Below are 22,145 nucleotides of genomic sequence, written 5' to 3'. Positions count from 1 at the left end.
AATCTTTTGCTCTCTGGTGAAAATATTTCAATTCCTTTACAGTTGTTTTAAGTCACTATTTTCATGTTTTCAGCTTTGATTTTATTTCGTTTTTAAGACCATAATTCTTTTTTAAAGCTTTAAGGTCTTTTATAAAACTCTTCCAACATTCAAATGAGGGTAACAACTTTAAAATTCATAAGTCGACTCTTTGGCACTTGATCTTTATCGTACATTATAGTGCCGTGTAATACTGGTTACGCCTTTCTATTTACAGGTGTTGCGGTATGATGCAAGGGATGCAAATCCCCAGGTGGATATCGGTAGTTAAACTGATGATACTTCACTATGACAACTCCAATTCCGAGTAACATGGATTTGCAATTCGTTTTTCCATTTTCAATATAGAAGACAGATTGTCTGTGCATCTTCAAAGGGTAGAATTGTAGATTCCTAACCATCTTATATACATTATCCTATATACATCCTATATACGCTGGAAATTATTGTTGACTTTATTAAATGATAAAATAAACAAAAAATAATGTCATAATAATCATTTACGAAATAAAATAATAAAGAACATAACTTTCTTTTTTTAAAGCATATTTTTTCAAATATTATAAAAAGATTAAGCGATATTATTTTAATTTAATTCACATTAACATAAATTTAAATCTTTTGCTGTCTGGTGAAAATATTTCAAACCCTTTACAGTTGTTTTAAGTCACTATTTTTATGTTTTTAGCTTTGATTTTATTTCAGTTTTAAGATCATAATTCTTTTTTTAAAGCTTTAAGGTCTTTTATAAAACTCTTCTAACATTCAAATGAGGGTAACATCTTTAAAATTCATAAGTCTACTCTTTGGCATTTGATCTTTATCGTACATTATAGTGCCGTGTAATACTGGCTACGCCTTTCTATTTACAGGTGTTGCGGGATGATGCAAGGGATGCAAATCCACAGGTGGATATCGGTTGTTAAACTGATGACACTTCACTATGACAACTCCAATTTCGAGTAACATGCACTTGTAATTCGCTTCGCCATTTTGAATCTAGAAGACAGATAACCTGTGCACCTTCGAAAAGCAGAATTGTAAATGCCTTAGCATCGAATCACTAGAAATTATCCTTGACGATAAAAATGACGGAACTGCGCAAAGCATTTAAACCCGACATCATTAATCAAATGTTTAGTTTGAAAAAACTTCCTATATGTCTTTCTTAAAGTCGCATTGCAGGTGTAATACTTTTATGACTGAATTTCTATCGCAAGAGGAACAATTTTATGGTTTTTGGCGAAACCATTAGAATTTATCGAGATGAATTTTCCTTTTTTATTGCAAGCAGGAGGTTAGGTTGAAAGGTTTGAGGGTCGCTGGCTCCTCTTGGCTTTAAAGAGTAGAAATGCAGCATAAATCACCGGACGCTATTCTTACAGGTGTGGTTGTTCCAATTTAACCGGTCAGTTACAAACATAAGTGATTTGTTTTGATCTTTATTTATAACGATGCGGCTTTGAACTTATAAACTACTCCAAGAATGTGAGTGATTTCGGGTCAAAAGAGATTTTGGGAAATAAATCGAAGCGATTTAATCTTTATTGCTTTTAACTAAAATTAATTTATTAATTAATATAATAATTTTACTAAGAATATATATATTTGTTTTTACCCCAGTTGTACAGAGCGCGAAGCATACAACTGACCAATGGGGTTAACTTTTGATCTAATAATCGGATCTTCATATTCTAGGACTCAATCTTAAGAGTTCGAGGGGGTGACCGTAAATATGCTAATTAATCAGTCAAGACGATATTTTAAGTTACAAAATCAGATGCAAAAACGTACTTTCTCGGAATAAATATACCTACTTTTCGACGGATGGGTTTCTGAACCTTAAAAGATAGGGGTAGCCGCAGTCCAGGAAATATGGTCCCAAAAGTTTGGTCTGGAAGGTGGTCCAGAATTTGGATCCCTTAATGTTAATTTTACTATTTGCGTATTTCGCGATATCTCGAGAGAATTTTAAACGAATTGAAAACTTTTGCACACGATTATAAACCCTTAATGTTAATTTTACTATATGTGTATTTCGCGATATCTCGAGAAAATTTTAAACAAATTGAAAACTTTTACCCAAGATTATAAATCCTTAATTTCAATTTTACTATATTTGTATTTCGCGATATCTCGAGAAAGTTTTAAACGAATTGAAAACTTTTGCACACGATTATAAACTCTTAATGTTAATTTTACTATATGTGTATTTCGCGATATCTCGAGAAAATTTTAAACGAATTGAAAACTTTTACACAAGATTATAAACCCCATAATGTTAATTTTACTATATGTGTATTTCGCGATATCTCGAGAAAATTTTAAACGAATTGGAAAGCTTTTACACAAAATTTTAAATCCTTAATTTTAATTTTACTATATTTGTATTTCGCGATATCTCGAGAAAATTTTAAGCGAATTGGAAAAATTTTGCACACGACTATATAATTAGTTTTTTCAAAGTTACATAAAAGATGGCAAAGTTGCATTTTCACAAAACGAGAATTCGTATTTATTAATTTTTTTCGGCTAACATTAATTATATGTCATAAATTTTTTTATACTTTACTCATGTGTCTTTCTACACCGATTGAAGCGTTTTATCTTTAAATCTTATCTGTTTTTTGTCAACAGGAAATAGCAGATAAAATAATGTCATTTGTAGCAAAATTTATCAAGATCTTTCAGTTCTTATTCGATTTTAAAGTTTCACCAAAACGCTAATTGGACTATTTTTCACATTTTTTCTAGACTTGACTTTTTGCTCCATTTTTAAATGGCATTTGAACTGTAATATCTAACTTGATATTTCAAATTTAATGGGTTAAAACATTATCAAAGCTGATTTGTTTCTCCCATTTAACAATAAGTTATTTCTAAATAAATGTGGATCCTTAAATAAACTGCAATTTATAACAAACCATCTCTAAGACGCTATTCTTTATCTTAAGTTTTTTTAAAGCTGTCATTAAAAATATTTCATGAAACTCTGTAATTGATGAGTGGTAAACTTATTTAGACAATCTTTTATGGCATGGTTATTTTGGTGAGAAAAGTTTGATTATAAACTGACCCGGTAAAGGTCAGTTACCTCTTTTTTGATTTTTTTTTTAAAAAACTTATTTCTAGATTGTATTTACTAAGTTGTAAATGAATGCTTTGAAACCCGTCAATCAACATGAACTATATATTTAAGAAAACTTCAAAGTAACATGTGATACTGTTCTTTAATAACTTTATAATAGAAACCTCGCATAAAATTTTTTTTTATGGCTTAACCTATTTTTGTGAATTCTTTTTGAAGGTGTGAATTTGATTATACGGGATCAAATTTTATTGCGGTTATTTTATACTTTTTTTATATAATGGCTTTTCGATTTCATTTTAGAACAGCTTTTAAGTTTTTAATTTATTCATGCAGCGTTGTGACTGGCATATAAAATGAATAGTTAGATCAAATATATAAAGTTCCTTGAAATTTTGATCTTGTTTTATTCTTTCTTCACAATTTAAGAAACTCCTTTTTTGATTGATTTCAATTTTCCATTTAGATCAAGTTCGTTCATGTCTGGAATTGGTTACATATTATTCTCTATATACTTATTTGTTATCGTTTAGAAATTTTATATTATTATTTACAAGTGGTTTGTTATCATTATTCTAAATCAGCTTAAATGTAGTACGTGGTTGTTTTTACAATTATTCAATTTGTTTGGCGACATTAAATGATTGATTATTTTGATTTTCAGTTAGTTTTGAATTATTGTTATCAATTAGTTTGTTATTGTTAAGAATCGGTTTTATACTGCTACTTAAAATAGGTTTTAAATTACTTTTCAGGATCTGCATGATTTTATTATTTTGAATCAGTTTGATTCTATTTTGTTACTTTTTTAATAATCTAATTTGTTAGATATCATTATATTTTGTTTGTTGGTAGTGTTGTATAATGATATAATAAAAGCTCCATTAATCTGTTGTTAATATATTTGTTTAACTTATTTATTTTCTTTCTAGTTTAGTTACTTTAATTGCATTGATCATTTCAATTATTGCTCTTGTTCACGTATTTTTCACTTTGAACTTATGTTTGCAATTTTTTTTTTTGAAGATTCGAACTTTGCTTTGCTAAATCTTTTAGAAATTTTACATTATTATTTACAAGTGGTTTAATATCATTATTCTGAATCAGCTTAAATATATTCTGTGGTTATTTTTTTAATTCTTCAATTTGTTTGATGACATTAAATGATTGATTATTTTGATTTTCAATTGGTTTTGAATTATTGTTATTCATCAGTTTGTTATTGTTAAGAATCGGTTTTGTTTTTGCATATTTTATGTTATTTTTTTAAAATAGGTTTTATATTGGTTTTTAGGATCTGTCTGATTTTGTTATTTTGAATTAGTTTGATTATATTTTGTTACATTTATAATCTAATTTGTTAGATATCATAAATTTTTTTTTTGGTAAAGTAGTGTAATAATCTAATAAAAGTTCAATTAATTTGTTTTGAATGTATTTGTTTGATTCAATTATATTCATTTTAGTTCAATTACTTCAATTGAATTATTAGTTTCAATGTTTACATTTGTTTCTTACTTATATTTGATTTTTTATATTTATTTTCAAAATTAATTTTTGCAATTTTTTTTTTTTTTGAAGATGTTAAATTTGTGATGCGAAATCTGATTTTCGTTTTATTGCAATTTTTTCATTATCTTAGAAAAACAGTAGTGATTTAATATTATAATTTAATTAGATAACCCATGTTTGATATTAATATCTAGAAATAGGTTGCTATTACTATTAAAAATGTGATCGTTATGTTATTATTTAAAATTGGTTTGGTTTTATCATTATTTGGTTGCTTTTGCAACTGAATTTATTCGATATTATTATGTTAGGATTGTAATTTAACATTTGTATTGATAATGTTTTGTTCTTAGTTCATTTTGTTTAGTCTTCCAATTTAGTTATCCAGTTTAAATTTTATTAATTTTATTTTATTATTTAGTTAAATTGTTGTATTGGCACGAAAGATTCTTTAGGAAAATTCCTCCTAAAAAGGAGGAATCCTTGTTTGGCGTTGTATGAGATTTTTTTAAACAAAGTTTGGATATTTTTTTTAACAAATCTTGGGTATTTTTGTAACAAATCTTAGATATTTTTTTAATGAATCTTGGATATTTTTTAATAAATCTTAAGTATATTTTTAAACAAATCTTAGATATTCTTTAATAAATCTTGCATATTTTTCTTAACAAATGTTGGATATTTTTTGAAACAAATCTTGGATATTTTTTTTACGTCTTGGATATTTCTTAATAATTCTTGGATCTTTTTTTAAGAAAATCTTGTGTATATTTTAACAAATCTTAGATATTTTCACGTCGTTGATATCAAATCTGTAATTGGTCTTGCTCTCCAAGCAGCAGTTTTTTTAAATGATATTTCTAGTCTATTTTTTGTCGAAGTGTACAAGTTTAAAAACGTTTTATATAACAGGAAGTTGCTTAAATTTTTCGACTATTTTCTTGGGGAGTAAAGACACATCACTAGGATTAAAATTAATTGCATAGGAACTCATGCCCGACAATATCAATTTCTTCGTGCGCTTCTTAACAGGTCACAATAGGGAAGTGATCGTAGACGCATACGATGACCTTTCCTGGAGAAAGCTCTTATGCAGTTTTAATTCTGATAATATGCCCTAAATCCCTGGAATTTTGACGCCCGATTTACGCGATCCTCTGGTTTATAAAACTTATTAATAAATCTTGGACATTTTTTAACAAAATTTGAATATTTTTTGAACAAATCTAGGATACTTTTTTTAATAAATCTTGGATATTTTTTAATAAATCTTGGATATTTTTTAATAAATCTTGGATATTTTTTTTTAACAAATCTGTGATTTTTTTAACCAATGCGCTTTTTCCGTATGTTAAATTAAATTGCGTCACATACTTATATTGATTTCATAGTTGAATTAACTTTTTATAGCCGAAGATTATTACTAATATGATTTTTTAAAAAAATATATAACTTTATCCAAGTAAAAAAAAAATTGCAAGAAGAAGTAGCTATAAAATGAAAAGAGTCTATCGATATTGTTCACCGATTCATTGGGTTTGGTGTCCCTATTATCCGAGTCCCGATTATCCAAGTTTCCGCTTTAACCGAGCTATCAAATATTTCAAGGATTTTTTGTCCTAGTTCTTCTTCATTTTTAAGACTACAACCATAAAGAATTCTGAGTTTTTCCTTCCAAATACTCAGGAAAACAAGCTGATGGACAATACGAAATTACCGATGAAATAATCGTTAATATCGTCAATAATGAAAATGAATCTAGCGAAGATGATGAAGACAGAGAAGATGGAAATCAACATGTAAAAATCTCTCATACAAATGAACTAAAAGTTCTATATAATATATAGAATATATAGCGTCACCAGCCTTCATGTTATATCTAAAAAAATGGCGAAACATTGCGGCAGAAAAGCGCCAAAGTACTGTAAAACAAAAAAACGATTAAGGACTTTTTCAAGTAAAAACTATTTAATTCTTGTAAAGTATGCTCCTCAAGTGTTTTTAAGTAAGCATTTTAATTATAATATAAATTGTATGTGGTGTACTCGTATAAATTTTGTATTAAATATATTGCATTTACATCCACTTTTTTCCGTTCCTTTTTTATACTCTTCGTTCAACCGACTTATTCGGTTTTCCGAGTTAGTCGTGGTCCACAATAACTCGAATAATCGGGACTCTACTGCATTAAGCTATTAGAGTCTACCGGCCACTAGCTGCTAACTGAAAAATTACATTTTCAATTTTAGTCAAAATAATTTGAAAATTAATTAATAATTCTAGAATTAAATAGAAAGCATGAATCTCGCCATTATTTTAAATAAAAAAATAAAATATTACTGAAAATTCATATTCTTTTTTCTTCCTTTTTTATAGGGGAGAGTGGGGTCAATTGTAACAGGGTACGATTGTAACAGAGCAAAAATTTCGAGTGTCGGGTTCTAGATTTAGTTCCTAGGTGGCGCACAAGGTGCATTTAACAAATCTACATGTACTCCCCTGATGGCAACCATTTTTATGTACTTTTGAAAGAGTTACATCGCAAAAGATATTTTCACGCCACGCAAGTACTTTTTTTGGTATTAGAATACTATATTATAACAAAGTAATTTTGTTTAAACAAATAAAAATTAGTAACCGAATATGTAAGTGGACACCTTAATTAACATTTCAATAAAAAAAAGATTAGTTTTGCTAATTAATTAGCATTGTTTTTAACAAATGAAGCTGAAATGGCGTCTTGGGGACAATTGTAACAATAAGTAAAGGGACGATTGTAACAGCTGAAAATAAATAATCTTATGTTTACAAACCATTACTTAACTCTTTAAGAACCACCAATAGTTTCCTATAGCATTTATATTATGTTGCATGTGCATTATTTTATTTGTCACCTTTCACAGCATAAATTAAAATTTTTAACCCCTTAAAGTTACAAGTTTAACCCTTTAGGTCTCTGTTCATTATTATTTTTACTCCTAAAATATCACTACTATTTTGATCAATAAAAAAATATATCACAACTATGATAATATGTATAATTAACTATGTTTTAGTTGAATTTATGAACTGTTACAATTGACCCCGTAAGTGGGGACAATTGTAACAAGTGCACGACTGTCGAAAATTGTTAATAACTAATATAATAATATTTAAAATCAGGTATTTATTTTTCTTCTAGTAGAGGATAGTCTACTTTACACGTCTGTCAATAAATACTAATAATATATTGGATTTTTTGTTAGTTAAAAATAGTTAAGTAAAAAATGTTACAATTGACCCCACTCTCCCCTACTCTTCGCTTTAACCGAGTTAGTCGTGGTTCACAATAACTCGAATAATCGGGACTCCACTGTATTAAAGTCTACCGGCTACTAGCTACTAACTGAAAAATTACATTTTCAATTTTAGTCAAAATAATTTGAAAATTAATTAATAATTCTGGAATTCAGGAAAGCATAAATCTTTCAATTACTTAAATGCAAAAATAAAATCTTACGGAAAATTCATCAAATTTGGCAGCTACAACTTCTAAAGAATGCGAATCGAGATAGATTTGAAACCAAATGCGTCATATATAATAAAAGAAATAATGCAACCCCTGCGAATTTTAAAAGAATAAGCACTAATCTTCAATTGAACGAAACCAATAAACCCATATTGCTATTTATTTCTTCGCTTTTTCGCATTACATTCCTATCTTTATTTTTAAATTGTTACAGAAAAGTGAAAGATGTGATAATGTTTCACTGAAACAATAAAAATATTTTGTGCTTTTATAATTTTATTACCGTTTAAGTTTCAAATCAGTTTCTTTGAATCGGCTAAAATTCCGAAAATTTTATTATTTTCAGTTGGCTGCTTTTTACCCATAAGGAAAAAAATGAAATGGTGATAAAGGATACGTTATTTTTTATTTCCCTGAGACTTTGTTTAAAATATTTCATACACTGTATTCTACTCAGAAAATTTAATAAGTGAAACAAAAAAGTTACAAAGTAAAATACAGCTAAAAAGTTACCATTCTGAATAACTTTTGATTTAATGATCGGATCTCAGCTATTTAGGGCTCATTCCTTAATAGTTTAAGAGCGTGACCTCAAATATGCTAACTAATTAGTGCAGACGTTATTTTAAGTTACGAAATCTGACACAAAAGCGCACTTTCTCGGAATAGACATATATTTTAGTTAATGATCGGATCTTTACTATTTAAGGCTCATTCCCTAAAAGTTCAAGAGCGTGACTTCAAATATACTAATTAATTTTATTATTTTTTTATTTTTTAACCGTCGTTGAACAGCCGACCCAATTTCATGGGTTTACGACTACTTACGTTCAACTCCGTAGCCTTGTAATTTTGAACCAATCCAGAAGACAAGGAAACTCCTGGATTAGTACCCCCAGAGGTATTGATTTGTTGTGGGAACATGGAGGACTTTGAGACTCGACAGATTTAACGTGCACCAGTCACCATTTACGACACGGGGAGTCTTCGGCCGGCGAGGATCGAACCCACGACCTCTTGGATATGGGCCCAGCGCTCTACCGACCAGGCTATCCCGGCCCATACTAATTAATTGGTGCAGACGTTATTTTAAGTTACGAAATCTGACGCACTGAATTAACTTATCTTTTAGTTAATGATCGGATCTTAACTATTTAAAGGCTCATTCCTTAAAAGTTCAAGAGCGTGACTTCAAATATACTAATTAATTGGTGCAGACGTTATTTTAAGTTACAAAATCTGACGCACTGAATAAGCTTATCTTTTAGTTAATGATCGGATCTTAACTATTTAGGGCTCATTCCTTAGAAGTTCAAGAGCGTGACTTCAAATATACTAATTAATTGGTGCAGACGCTATTTTAAGTTACGAAATCTGACGCAAAAGCGTACTTTCTCTGAATAGACATATCCTTTAGTTAATGATAGGATCTTCACTATTTAGGACTCATTCCTTAATAGTTCAAGAGTGTGACTTCAAATATATTAATTAATTAGTGCAGACGCTATTTTAGGTTACGAAATCTGACGCAAAAGCATACTTTCTCTGAATAGACATATCTTTTAGTTAATGATAGGATCTTCACTATTTAGGACTCATTCCTTAATAGTTCAAGAGTGTGACTTCAAATATATTAATTAATTAGTGCAGACGCTATTTTAAGTTACGAAATCTGACGCAAAAGCGTACTTTCTCTGAATAGACATATCTTTTAGTTAATGATAGGATCTTCACTATTTAGGACTCATTCCTTAATAGTTCAAGAGTGTGACTTCAAATATATTAATTAATTAGTGCAGACGCTATTTTAGGTTACGAAATCTGACGCAAAAGCATACTTTCTCTGAATAGACATATCTTTTAGTTAATGATAGGATCTTCACTATTTAGGACTCATTCCTTAATAGTTCAAGAGTGTGACTTCAAATATATTAATTAATTAGTGCAGACGCTATTTTAAGTTACGAAATCTGACGCAAAAGCGTACTTTCTCTGAATAGACATATCTTTTAGTTAATGATAGGATCTTCACTATTTAGGACTCATTCCTTAATAGTTCAAGAGCGTGACTTCAAATATACTAATTAATTAGTGCAGACGTCATTTTAAGTTAAGAAATTTGACGCATCTGACTTTCTCTGAATAAACATATCTTTTTTTCGACGGATTCGGATTTCTGACCCCCAAAATATAGCGGGTAGCCGCAATCTGGGAAATATGGTCCAAATAGTTTGATCAGGAGAGCGGTCAGAAGTTTGAACCCCTAATGGTAGTTTTCTTTGGATATTTCACTATATCTCGAGAGTTTTTAAAGTGAATTAAAAACTTTTTTGCACACAATTATAAAATTCCTTTACATAAAGATTATTTCATGCAAAAAATATCGTTTCAGAAATTATAATTTTTTATTATATTATGTAATAACAGTCAAAAAAGTGTTACAATATAAGGCACACAATTTTTTACATCATTTTAAAGCACTGACGGTTTGCAAAAATATCATTTTAATTTGCAGTCTTCTCCGGACAGCAAAACCAGTTTTTATATGTTAATAGATAGAGTATATAGTAGAGAATAAAGACTCTCCCTACTTTTCCCAATAGCTAAACCACCAGTGAGTTAAAGAATGCAATTCTACATGCAGAGATGCCAACTGCCCCAGACACGCCAAAATAATTTAAAAAAAAAAAAACGGTAAATAACTACAAAGTAAATTTTGAAAATATTCAACTATTTTTACTTGCTTTTTAAAAGGTATAGCATGACATAAGCATACCTGCCAACTCTTCCAGATTTTCCGGAAGATTTTATTCTCATATTTAAAGTGGTAGTAAGCATATACCATTTTTTCTTTTTTAAACTTAATTTTTAGAAGATTTTGATCACCACTATTTTTACAAAAATTAAGCACATATATTAATATGCGTTACTATCATGCTTGTTAACTTAAGTTTTCTCAAATACAACGTATTTGTTTGCTTAAAATTGAAGTTTTAATTCCATTTTAATACCACTGGGAAAAATGATAATGGAAGGGATTAAAAGTTGGCAGCTATGCATAAGTATTATAAAGTTGTGAAATATATAATCCTACGAATTATTCAGAAGTAGTGGTGGATAAATATCTACTAAATTGAATTTATTAAACCAAGAATCACAATTGATAAACTACCACTTTAAAATATATATTTGCTGTCCGGATTAAAAGTTGGTAGATATGCGTAAGTATTAAAAAGTTGTGAATTATATAATCCTACGAATTATTCAGAAGTAGTGGTGGATAAATATCTACTAAATTGAATTTATTAATCCAAGAATCACAATTGATAAACTACCACTTTAAAATATATATTTTCTGTCCGGAACAAGTTGGCATCTCGGTACATGGCAAAATACGAAATTTTAGCGAATATTAATTGGTTGAACAGTTACTGAAATGTCGAATTTTGAAAAAGTCGTATTTTTTCGAATATTAGATAGAAGGTTATTTAGGGTGGTCCATTGTTTTGTGCACTGTACATTCGTGAAAAATTTATGATAATGTTTTTACTAATTTGTAGGGGAGCTTTGATAGTTTTATAAATTTGTCAAGAAAATTTAACTAATCATTAGTTTGAACATATCAAGTATTTTTTTCATCAAAGTTTAATGTTTATCTTTATTTTTAATGTAAGTTAATTTAGACGAACATCTTTTAATCCATATTTTTTAAAGTTGCTTTACCCACATTCGCCTCATGTCATGAGGCTAGCTTTGACATGACTTAAAACTTATTATGTATTCTATCGTTTCTAATATAAAAAAAAAAAATCAAAATGAGTTTTTAAAATATTTAGCAATTTAATCTAAAAATACAACTTGTGTAAATTATCTTAAAAATCCTTAAAACAGTTAATGTTTAAGCCTAAGGAATACATGAATTTTGACTACTCTCATTTCAGAGGGAGATTTTTCTTAAATATTTAAAGTGTTACCAAATGCCACTCTTTGCCATTTCATTTTTGATATGATGAGGCTGGTCATGGGTGAAAGCCCTTATATAGCAAGACGGAAAAGAGAAAAACCTGGTACGTAAAACATTTCATTCCAGCATTTTTTTCGAAAAAAATGAAATATCTGTAACTATCAAGATTTCTTTTATAATTCTGGCATATATATAAAACTGCTTCTTTTCCAAGATAAAGTAGATATTGTTGAAAAATTTAAAAAAAGAATAAGTAAACTCCTCCCCAAAACTAGCTATAACTGAAATGGTTTTACTACCAGCCTTTCCTCCTTTCCGTCTCGCTTTCACCCCTGAGGCTGGTTCAAAATGAATTACCAGCAGATATGTAAACAATTAAAACAAATACGTTAGACCTGATAATAGGGCAGTGATATTTTAAGAGATGACAAAAATTAAAAAAAATGTTACTAATCTTAATTGTTATTAAAGAAGCACTTTAAATTTGAAGGATTCTGCAACTACATAGAACACGATCCTGACCTTTCGAGGCCGATACGAATTCCGCATCCAGCTTGCACCGACTACAGTGCTGACATAAAATATCCTTAGTGGTAGACGGATCATGGACTAGAGTCCCCTTGCCATCAGGCTAACCGAGGGAGGGTTTCGTGGTTTCCCTCGTGAAGTAACTCAAATGCGGGTTAGCTCCATCAAAAAATCCGCTATGAATGCAAATTTCTCCCACCACTTGATACATGAGTTCCCTTGCCTTCTGGATTAGGTTCAAAATTACAAGGCTACGAGTTGAACATTAGTAATCGTAAACACAAAACTTGGATCGGCTGTTCAACGACGGTTATAACAAAAATTATTAGAACTCTTTACAGGTATAGGATTGGATTATTTACGCTTTGTGATAGTCAGCATAATTGCATATGAAATTTATTAAAACGAAAATTGAATATTAAGTTATGAACTTTGCAAAAAATCTTTAAATAAACAAAATATCCCGTTGGCAGCAATACATTTTAATTCGGCATTTGAAATTTAACATAAAAACCCAATTTGTAACTTTTTCACTAAGTTAAATTTTGATTTACTAATTATTTTTTTTTTTACCTTTTTAGTATTGAATGTGAATGTCTTCGATTTTCTATGCATTTTTCGAATGAAGGCACAAATTACACTTTTGTTTTGTTAACCCTTTAATGGTCCATTTATTTCTAGTAAAGGTAAATTAATGTATTTTTAGAATTAAAATTGAGATAAGAATAGTAATTGATATAGGAAAAAATAAATCACTTAGATTGTAAAAAATTAATCTAAATTTTAATGCCAGGTCTTTTTTGTGGTAAGTATATTAACCACGACCTCTTATTAACTTTTATTTTTCGTTATTTATTAAATAAATTTTATAAATGTTACAAACTTCAAAAGTAATTATGCGTTTTATAACTTCCATACGTTTTCTTAAACTAACAAATCGTTACCAATTTCATTCAAACGCACTTCAAGAAAGCTGAAGTAATTAGCAAATGGAAACCTAAATAAAAAGTGGTGAAAAAGTTCCCCTTGGACAATAAATAGTGGTGGTAAGTATACTTACCTCGTCCTTCCAAAGGATTCAACAGTAATTTATAGAAATTCTGAACATGAATGCTGGAAGCGTGCCTCCTGAAAAGCCCTGTATAACATCCATGTTTACAACTCACAATATTGGGATTAAAAATGTATTACCGAACCTTTTTAAATGACATTTTCTGCATTCATCATTAGAAAAACTGAAATTAAGATAATTTAGATAAACGAAAGCACCTATTCACAGACACAAGAAGAAAAAGTTTGTAATAAAGAAGAGCCCCTAGTGGCGTAGCTTGGTTAGTAGGGCATTGCACCATGTCTAAGAAGTCGTGAGCTTGATCCCCACCGGCCGAAGACTCCTTGTATAGTAAATGGTGACTGGTGCGATTTAAATCTGTCGGGTCACAAAGACCTCCATGTTCCTATAACAAATCATACCTCGGGGATTACTGAATTGGAGATTAATCGTTCTCTATTTCAAGTCAAAATTACGATCTGAGGATGAATGAATGTATATATTAATGGGTCCACCCTATAAACGGGCTGTGACGTGTGTATGGTTGAAGTCGCATTCTTGGCCATAGATGTAGCCAATAAAAAACAAGAAACGCATCCTCTGCTTCAAATTAGCTTTGTTTCACCAAGCTGGCTTGATGGTAGAAACAACAACACAAAAAATCATAACCAAAGCGCTTTGATAAAAATTATCGAGCTTTTTTTGTGTTCGCACAGAGTCAGAAACTTGGTAAATTTTACCATATTCTGGTAATTTTCACCATACTTTTTTGCAATATGCAGGACTGACATTTTACCCATTCGTATTTACTTTTTCTAATAATATTTATGATATAATAAATTGAATGCTTTTAAAAAGAGTAGCTGGAAGGCTTTAATATCTAAAAAATAATAAAAAAATCATTATGAAAAAAAATTGAATAAAGTAATTGAGACAGATGTCACACTTTCTGGGCTATAGCTCATACGTATGCTATTTTGCAATAAGATCAACAATAATTGTTAACTTATATAAATTTATCGCTCGAAATTTGCCGTGTAAAACATATCGTGTTAAAAGTCTCACAAAATGCTATTAAGTTTAACTTACGGATAAAATATTTACATAACTGAACATGAGATTTATGTAAAAATATAGTTTTTGTCCCGAAGAGTTTCTATTTCTTAAAGTAAGATCACTAAATATTTTTTTGAAAAGAAAAATAAATATCTTTTAAAAGACTTCTTAGGTTTTTAAATATTTACTTCCTTATCTTAATGGTTGGAACATGATCATAATAATGTTTGGAATGTTTTTGTTGTATTTTTAGAAAGACTTCATGCATTTTAATGGTTTATAATACTTTAGCTTGAAAACAATAAATATAATAAGGATGAAACCAGCCCATATTTTATTTCTTCAACACGATACATGCTTAACATATATTTCTTGTAGCATTTTTTCGAATAAAATGCTATTAAATTATAATCTTTTTATTACATTCTTAATGGATATTTTTTTCTTCTTAATATATTGAGTATATTAGAGATCCTGGGTTAAGTAAATTATAACGTCAAACAAGTGTTCGCAAATTATAAAAAAAAAACTTTAATTTTCTTTTTTTTATGAAAAATTAAATGTAATATCGTTTATATTTTATATTTTCTTTTTACAGAACATTATTTTTTTGCATAAAAAATAGCAGTCTGAGAATCTAACGAATCTGATAATAGTTTAAAATCATGTTTTTTATAAAAAAAATAAAATTAGTTTCCCCGATAGAGATTAATATTTTCAGCAATCGTCAACTAAAGCTATCTTTTCTAAATATACCGTGAATTCCAAATTAAATTTTTTGAAAAAATTTTTTTTATAAATTTTTAATCGATATAGATATATATTTTCAGTCATCAATAATCTTCTATTAAATATTCCTTTTTAATTTTTTCTTAAAATTTAAAATTGCTTTTTTTCTGGAGAAAAATTAAATTAACATACACCAACAAGGTTCTTCTTTAATTTTTATTTTAAGCTCAAAAGTAACTTATCTGGCGAAAAATTAATTTCTTTAACTATGCAACTATAGAATTATTATTTTCTGTCATCAACATTATTCAATTAAAAAAATTCTTCTCTAATTTTCAAAGAGAAATCAAAATTACTGTGTCTGGAGAAGAATTAAATTACTTTATGTAGACAAAAATAACTGTCATCAACAATCTTAAATTATAACAATTTTCTTAAATTTTTACTAAGTTAAATTTTTTTTTAGGTAAAAAATTAAACTATTTTACTCAACAAGAGATGATAATTCTCAGTAATCATTTATTTCCAATTAAAATAATCTTCAATTTTTACTTAGAGTTTTAAATTGCTTTTTCTTGAAACAACTAATTACCATTAGCAGACAGAAATAATTATTTTCAGTTATCAATCTTCACAAATTAAAACAATTTTTCCTCAATTTTTACTGAGAGATGAAAATTTCATTTTCCGTCAAAAATCGTTCAAACTTAAAAAAAAAAAATGTTTAAAAGAGTGTATCAAGATTTTTAAGAATAAAATCTAGCGAGGCTGGCAGAAGCAAGGAAAGTTATGAAATAAGAAAGCATGCAACGATAATATTAAAAAAACGTCGCTGAATTTTACTTTTTTAAAATTTTATTTTTGAGCAGCATGCGACTGGCATTTTTTTTTTTTGAAGAAATTGTAAATTGTTTTTGGATGTACTTAATGAATATATTTTTTAATTGTCTCTCTATTTCCTATTGCATCAAATAAAAGTTTCAATTAAATTAGTGTTGATTTTGCTAATCTAAACCCAGATCTCTCGCCTTATTCTCTGACAGACTGATCGCTAAATTTAAAGGGTAAATTTAAGCAAAAATTTCCTGCTTCGGAAATTTTTATATAAAAAAAATAGAGCACATAGATAAAACAATTATCTGCCAGAAAAAGTAACTCTGAATATGGTTGTTTTGATGTAAAACGTGTATAGTTTAAATTTTTTCTATGATGCTTTAATTTTTATTTTTTAACAAAACATTTTTAAGCTATATATTTGCACTTTCATGGAATTTTTTTTTTTCAATTTTTTGTTGTTGTTAGCCGTATCATTCCTCTGTCCTTTCCTCAAAAAACTTTATGAATTTCTAATGTTACTAGTTTCGTGCTACTTTAATAATACAATAAAAAATTTTTATTTATATTTTTTCATTTATGGCTATTTTTTATAATTTCGAATTTCAATGAAAATAAATTTTGTATTTATATTTAACTTCTTGACCAATTACACCAATGAATTACGAACTAATTTAATGGTAAACATGAATGCAGCGTCATTTTACTTTTATTTTTAATCTATTTTTTCATTATATCAAATTCCCATGAAAAAAAATTTTGCTCTTTTTCTGTTGTTGTTGCTTCTAATACCACTTAATAAATACCAGCAAGCCTGCTTGGTGAAATCAAGCAGATTTAAGGCAGAGGGTGCGTTTCTGGTTTCTCAGCGGCACTATCTATGGCGAAAAATACGACTTCAGCTACACACACACGGCACAGCCCATTTTAAAGGGTGGACCCATTCATACATCCATTCATTCATCCACAGATCGTAATTTTTACCTGAACCAGAGAACGATCAACCTATAATCAATCTCCAATTTAGTACCCTCAGTGGTACTGATTTGTAATGGTAACTTGGAGGACTTTGTGACTCGACAAATTTAACGTACATCAGTCACCATTTACTACACGGGGAGTTTTCGGCATACTAGGATCGAATTCACGAACTCCTGAGTATGGGCCCAACCCCCTACCAACCATGCCATCCCTGCCCTCATTATTCGTTTCATTCCTTAATCAATTACTTTTAATTGGTTTATGATTCCGTTAGATGTTAAATAAGGAAGTGATTTTATATAATTTTTTTTTTATTCAATGCAATTATTTTTAAAACTGTATCTGTATTTTTGTACTTATTTTTATGTTTATTATTTCAAAGTCAAATAAAAATAATTAAAAAAAACTTTTCATCTTTATTCTTTTCATTCCTTGGTCAAGTACTCAAGTATATATGATTTAGACAAATTTTAAACACGGTTATAGATTCAGGATACTTTTTTCAATAAGTACACCCTTTTTAAACTATACTTTTACAGTTATAGTTATATTTTTATTACTTTTAAATCCAATGAAAAATAACTTTTCATCCAAATTTATTTTACGCCCTGGTCAATTACTCAGATATCTATGATTTTGGTAGATTTTAAACATTGTTTCAGTTACTATTTTTATTCCATACATCATTTTGAAACTATATATTTACAGTTATAGCTAGATATTCATTATTTTTAATTCCAATGTAAAAAAAACGAAGCTTTTTATCGTCATTTGCTTCACTTTTCGATCAATTACTCAAATAATTTAAGTTTTCTACAGATTTTAAACATGGTTATAGTTTAGTGTTACTTTTTTATTTCATTCATCTTTTTTAAATTATATATTTGTAGTTATAGCTATATTGTCATTATTTTTAATTCCACATGGTTGTAGTTTAATGTTGCTTTCCTATTTCATTCATCTTTTTTAAATTATATAATTCCAGTAATAGTTAGATATTCATTATTTTAAATTCCAATGCAAAAAATAAAGTTTCATCGTTACTTGTATCACTACTTAACCAATTACTCAGATATTTGTGATTTCTTTTAATGCCAAACATGGTTGTAGTTCCATGTAACATTTAATATTCAGTACAACATTTTGAAACTATATTTATGTAGTTACAGCCACATTTTTCTTATTTAAATTTATAATAATGCAGTTTTATTTTTTATTTATATTTTATTTTTTATTTTTATTTATAATAATGCAGACGATATTTATTGAGACGATATGTATGAATAATGACTTTTTTATTTTTATTTATAATAATGCAGACGATATTTATTGAGACGATATATATGAATAATGAATTTTTCATTTTTATTTATAATAATGCAGATATTTTTTATTTTATTTTCAATTTTTATTTATAATAATGCAGGCGATATTTATAGAGACGATATATATATGAATAATGAATTTTTTATTTTTATTTGTAATAATGCAGACGATATTTATAGAGACGATATACATAAATAATAAATTTTTTATTTTTATTTATAATAATGCAGATATTTTTTATTTTATTTTTCATTTTTTTTATAATAATGCAGACGATTTATAATAATACAGACAATTTCTAATAATGCAGCGTTAGCTTTTTTTCTCCGAATAAATGATCAAAGGGGGGAACGACTAGGCTAAAATTTATTTTTAATTTTATGAGAATTTAAATAAGAAAAATGTGGCTGTAACTATATAAATATATAATACCAATCATGGTTGTAGCTCCATGCGACATTTAATATTCAATACAACATTTCAAAACTATATTTATATAGTACCAATCATGGTTGTGGCTCCATGCGACATTTAATATTCAATGCAACATTTCTAAATTATATTTATATAGTTACAGCCACATTTTTCGTATTTAAATTCCCAAAAAATTAAAAATAAATTTTAGCCTAGTCGTTCCACCCTTTGATCATTTACTCGAAAAAAAAAGCTAACGCTGCATTATTATAAATGGGTTGTAATGAGAAAAAGATATCACGAATATCCCCATCCGGTATCATAGGGATATTGCAAAAAATTACCAACAATTTTGAAAAAAAAAATGTAACCCTGACATGTTGTATTGAGAGGTAAACAATATAAGGGGACTGTGATGAACCTTTTAATCAGATTCACTTAAACCCTCACATCCTTGAGTTGATCCATTGCATGTACTTATTAATATTTTGAACCATCCTCAATAATCGTTTCTCCAATGAAATCATCTTGAACCTAAGCCCTTGGCTATTTTCCATAGAGCACCAAAAAGCATTAAAAAGAGTTGACCCTCGAAAAACGTATAGGAGTTGGTGACTTTTGTATAATGAATGCTTAGAAGGTGGTGCTTTTCATGTAGTAGAAAAGCGAGGTTTGTGAAGTAGTTTGTATGGTATGTTTTTTTATTTTATTTATTGTGTTGTAGGGAAAATAAATTGTTTCTTCCATCAAAATCATGACAAGTTCTTTAATCGGGTTTCACGTCATGGGTTTTGAGGTGACCCTAACTTGACATGCAGATACTTTCGCAAGAAAGTCAGTAAAGTATGCTTTAGTGAAGATGCGGTGACGTTAGAAATTTGTGAAAGATTTCTTTAGATTTAGAAATGAATATATTTGTTGTAGTGAATTGAAAATTCGATTATGACCGCATTGGTTACAGGTGTGAAGAGAAGTGGAGTTTCGTGATTTATTTTACGATTTAGATTTTATGAGTTAGGGGTGGGCGATTTCTACTGATTTCTTAAACTGTTTCGGTGATAGTTTTTATCACTACTTACCAAGAGATGCCAACTTGTTCCGGGCAGCAGATAAATATTTTCGAGTTGGAATCTTTTAATGCGGGCTAGCCAACTAATACGCTTTTTGATAAATGTTTTATAGAGTTTTAAAAGGGAGACTTTTTAAAAACCAAAGTTTTCAGAAATTTTAGCAATTTTGACAATATTTTAAAAACTTTACCAGGAAATTAAAAGCTTTTATCCTTTTTTTAAAACCGTTATAATTTGAAAGCCTTTTAATATTAGTATCGCAGTCCTATTTCATGATTTCAAAATAGCTGGTATCGCTCCGACTGCAGAGATGCCAACTGCTCCGGACACGACAAAATAATTTAAAAAACGGTAAATAACTACAAAGTAAATTTTGCAAATATTTGAATATTTCTGCTCGCTTTTTAAAAGCATACCCTCCAACTGCTACGGAATTTCCGTAGTTTCAGAAATCTTCTTTTCAGACGGTAGCAAAATAATGTCTTAATATTTCAAAAAAATTAATTTTAGCGTAACTTGTCCACTATTACTTATAAAAGTGCAGGCTATATGGCTAGATTCTTAAGTTCTGATAAAAGTTTTATGAGAGATCCACTTGCTTTAAAAATTTCTACTTTGGTTCGCTACCACTAGAAAGAATTATTTTCAAAATCCTCATAAGTTGGAGGGTAGGTAAAAGGTACAGCATGACGTAAGAACCACAAAGTGGTGAATTATACAACCCTACGAATTATTTAGAAATAGTGGTGGATAAAAATTGACTAAATTGAATTTATTAAACCAAGAATTACAATTGATAAACTACCACTTTGAAATATATATCTGCTGTCCGGAGCAAGTTGGCATCTCTGCGACTGTCACAAATACATACCAGCATAAAACCGCATCAACCAGGGTAAAAAGATAAAACTGGTAACCAAAGTAATTCTTTCAGAGTTTATTTGTGTGGGGGGGGGGTTATAATTGTTTGATTTATTTAATTCACCACTACTTATTTCGAATTAAAAAGTGTATAGTTGCACCTTTAACACGCATGATTTGGATGTGTCAAATTTAAAGTGAAAGAAAAAATAAATATGTCAAATTAGCTATGCCCAAACTCATACCCTCCAACTTATGTGGAATTTGAAAATAATTCGTTCTAGTGGTAGCGAACCAAAGTAGAAATTTTTAAAGGAAATGGATCTCTCATAAAACTTTTATCAGAACTTAAGAATCTAGCCATATGGCCTGCACTTTTATAAGTAATAGAGGACAAGTTACGCTAAAATTAAATTTTTTTAAATATTAAGACATTAATTTTGCTACCGTCTGAAAAGAAGATTTCTGAAACTACGGAAATTCCGTAGCAGTTGGAGGGTATGCAAACTTAAGCTACCGCTTTCTATTTTTTACTATCCTGATACTCCTTCCTTAGGAATACATTCCGTCCCGAAAGGGTTAAATCTAAAAAGAAGTCATTCACTTCCTCTCCTCATTTTGCAAGGTTAAAACAGGCATCCTTACTAAAAAACTTAAAGCAGGATCATTTAAAGTGTGTTAAGTGTATTGCCAAGCAACATATTTGATAGTAAAAGAAAGATCGTTTACATAGAGCTGGTTCATAGAGTTAGCATAGAAATGTCTTTATATTTTTGTAGAACCTATGTATTTGCCTATAACAAGAGGATATTTCTTTTTATTATCTACCATTCCAGATTCAAAGAGGTACCGTACGCTGAAACAGATCAAGACATAAATATTCAGATTCATGTCTGCTCAGTACTACGCTTTTTGCAAAATATTTCCTATAGAGGTAGAAAATTCAAAACTAAAGCTTTCGGAAATTTTAATAATTTTTCCAGCATTTTAAAAAACTTAACACGAAAGAGCTGGAACAAAGTGGTAACGTAGTGGTGTGTGGAAAATAAGTTTAAATGAATAAAAATAATGCATTAAAACAAAAACATAGCTACCACTAGAGTAAACTTTTACGAAAAGCGTTTCTTAAAATATTTTGTTGAATCCGGACAAGTTCGCACAGTTGCGTACCTTCCTACATTCGA

This window comes from Parasteatoda tepidariorum, chromosome 12 (genome assembly GCF_982258835.1).
Source record: "Parasteatoda tepidariorum strain Cologne lab strain chromosome 12, Ptep-v5.0, whole genome shotgun sequence".
NCBI lineage: Eukaryota > Metazoa > Arthropoda > Arachnida > Araneae > Theridiidae > Parasteatoda > Parasteatoda tepidariorum.
This window is presented reverse-complemented; position numbering follows the sequence as displayed.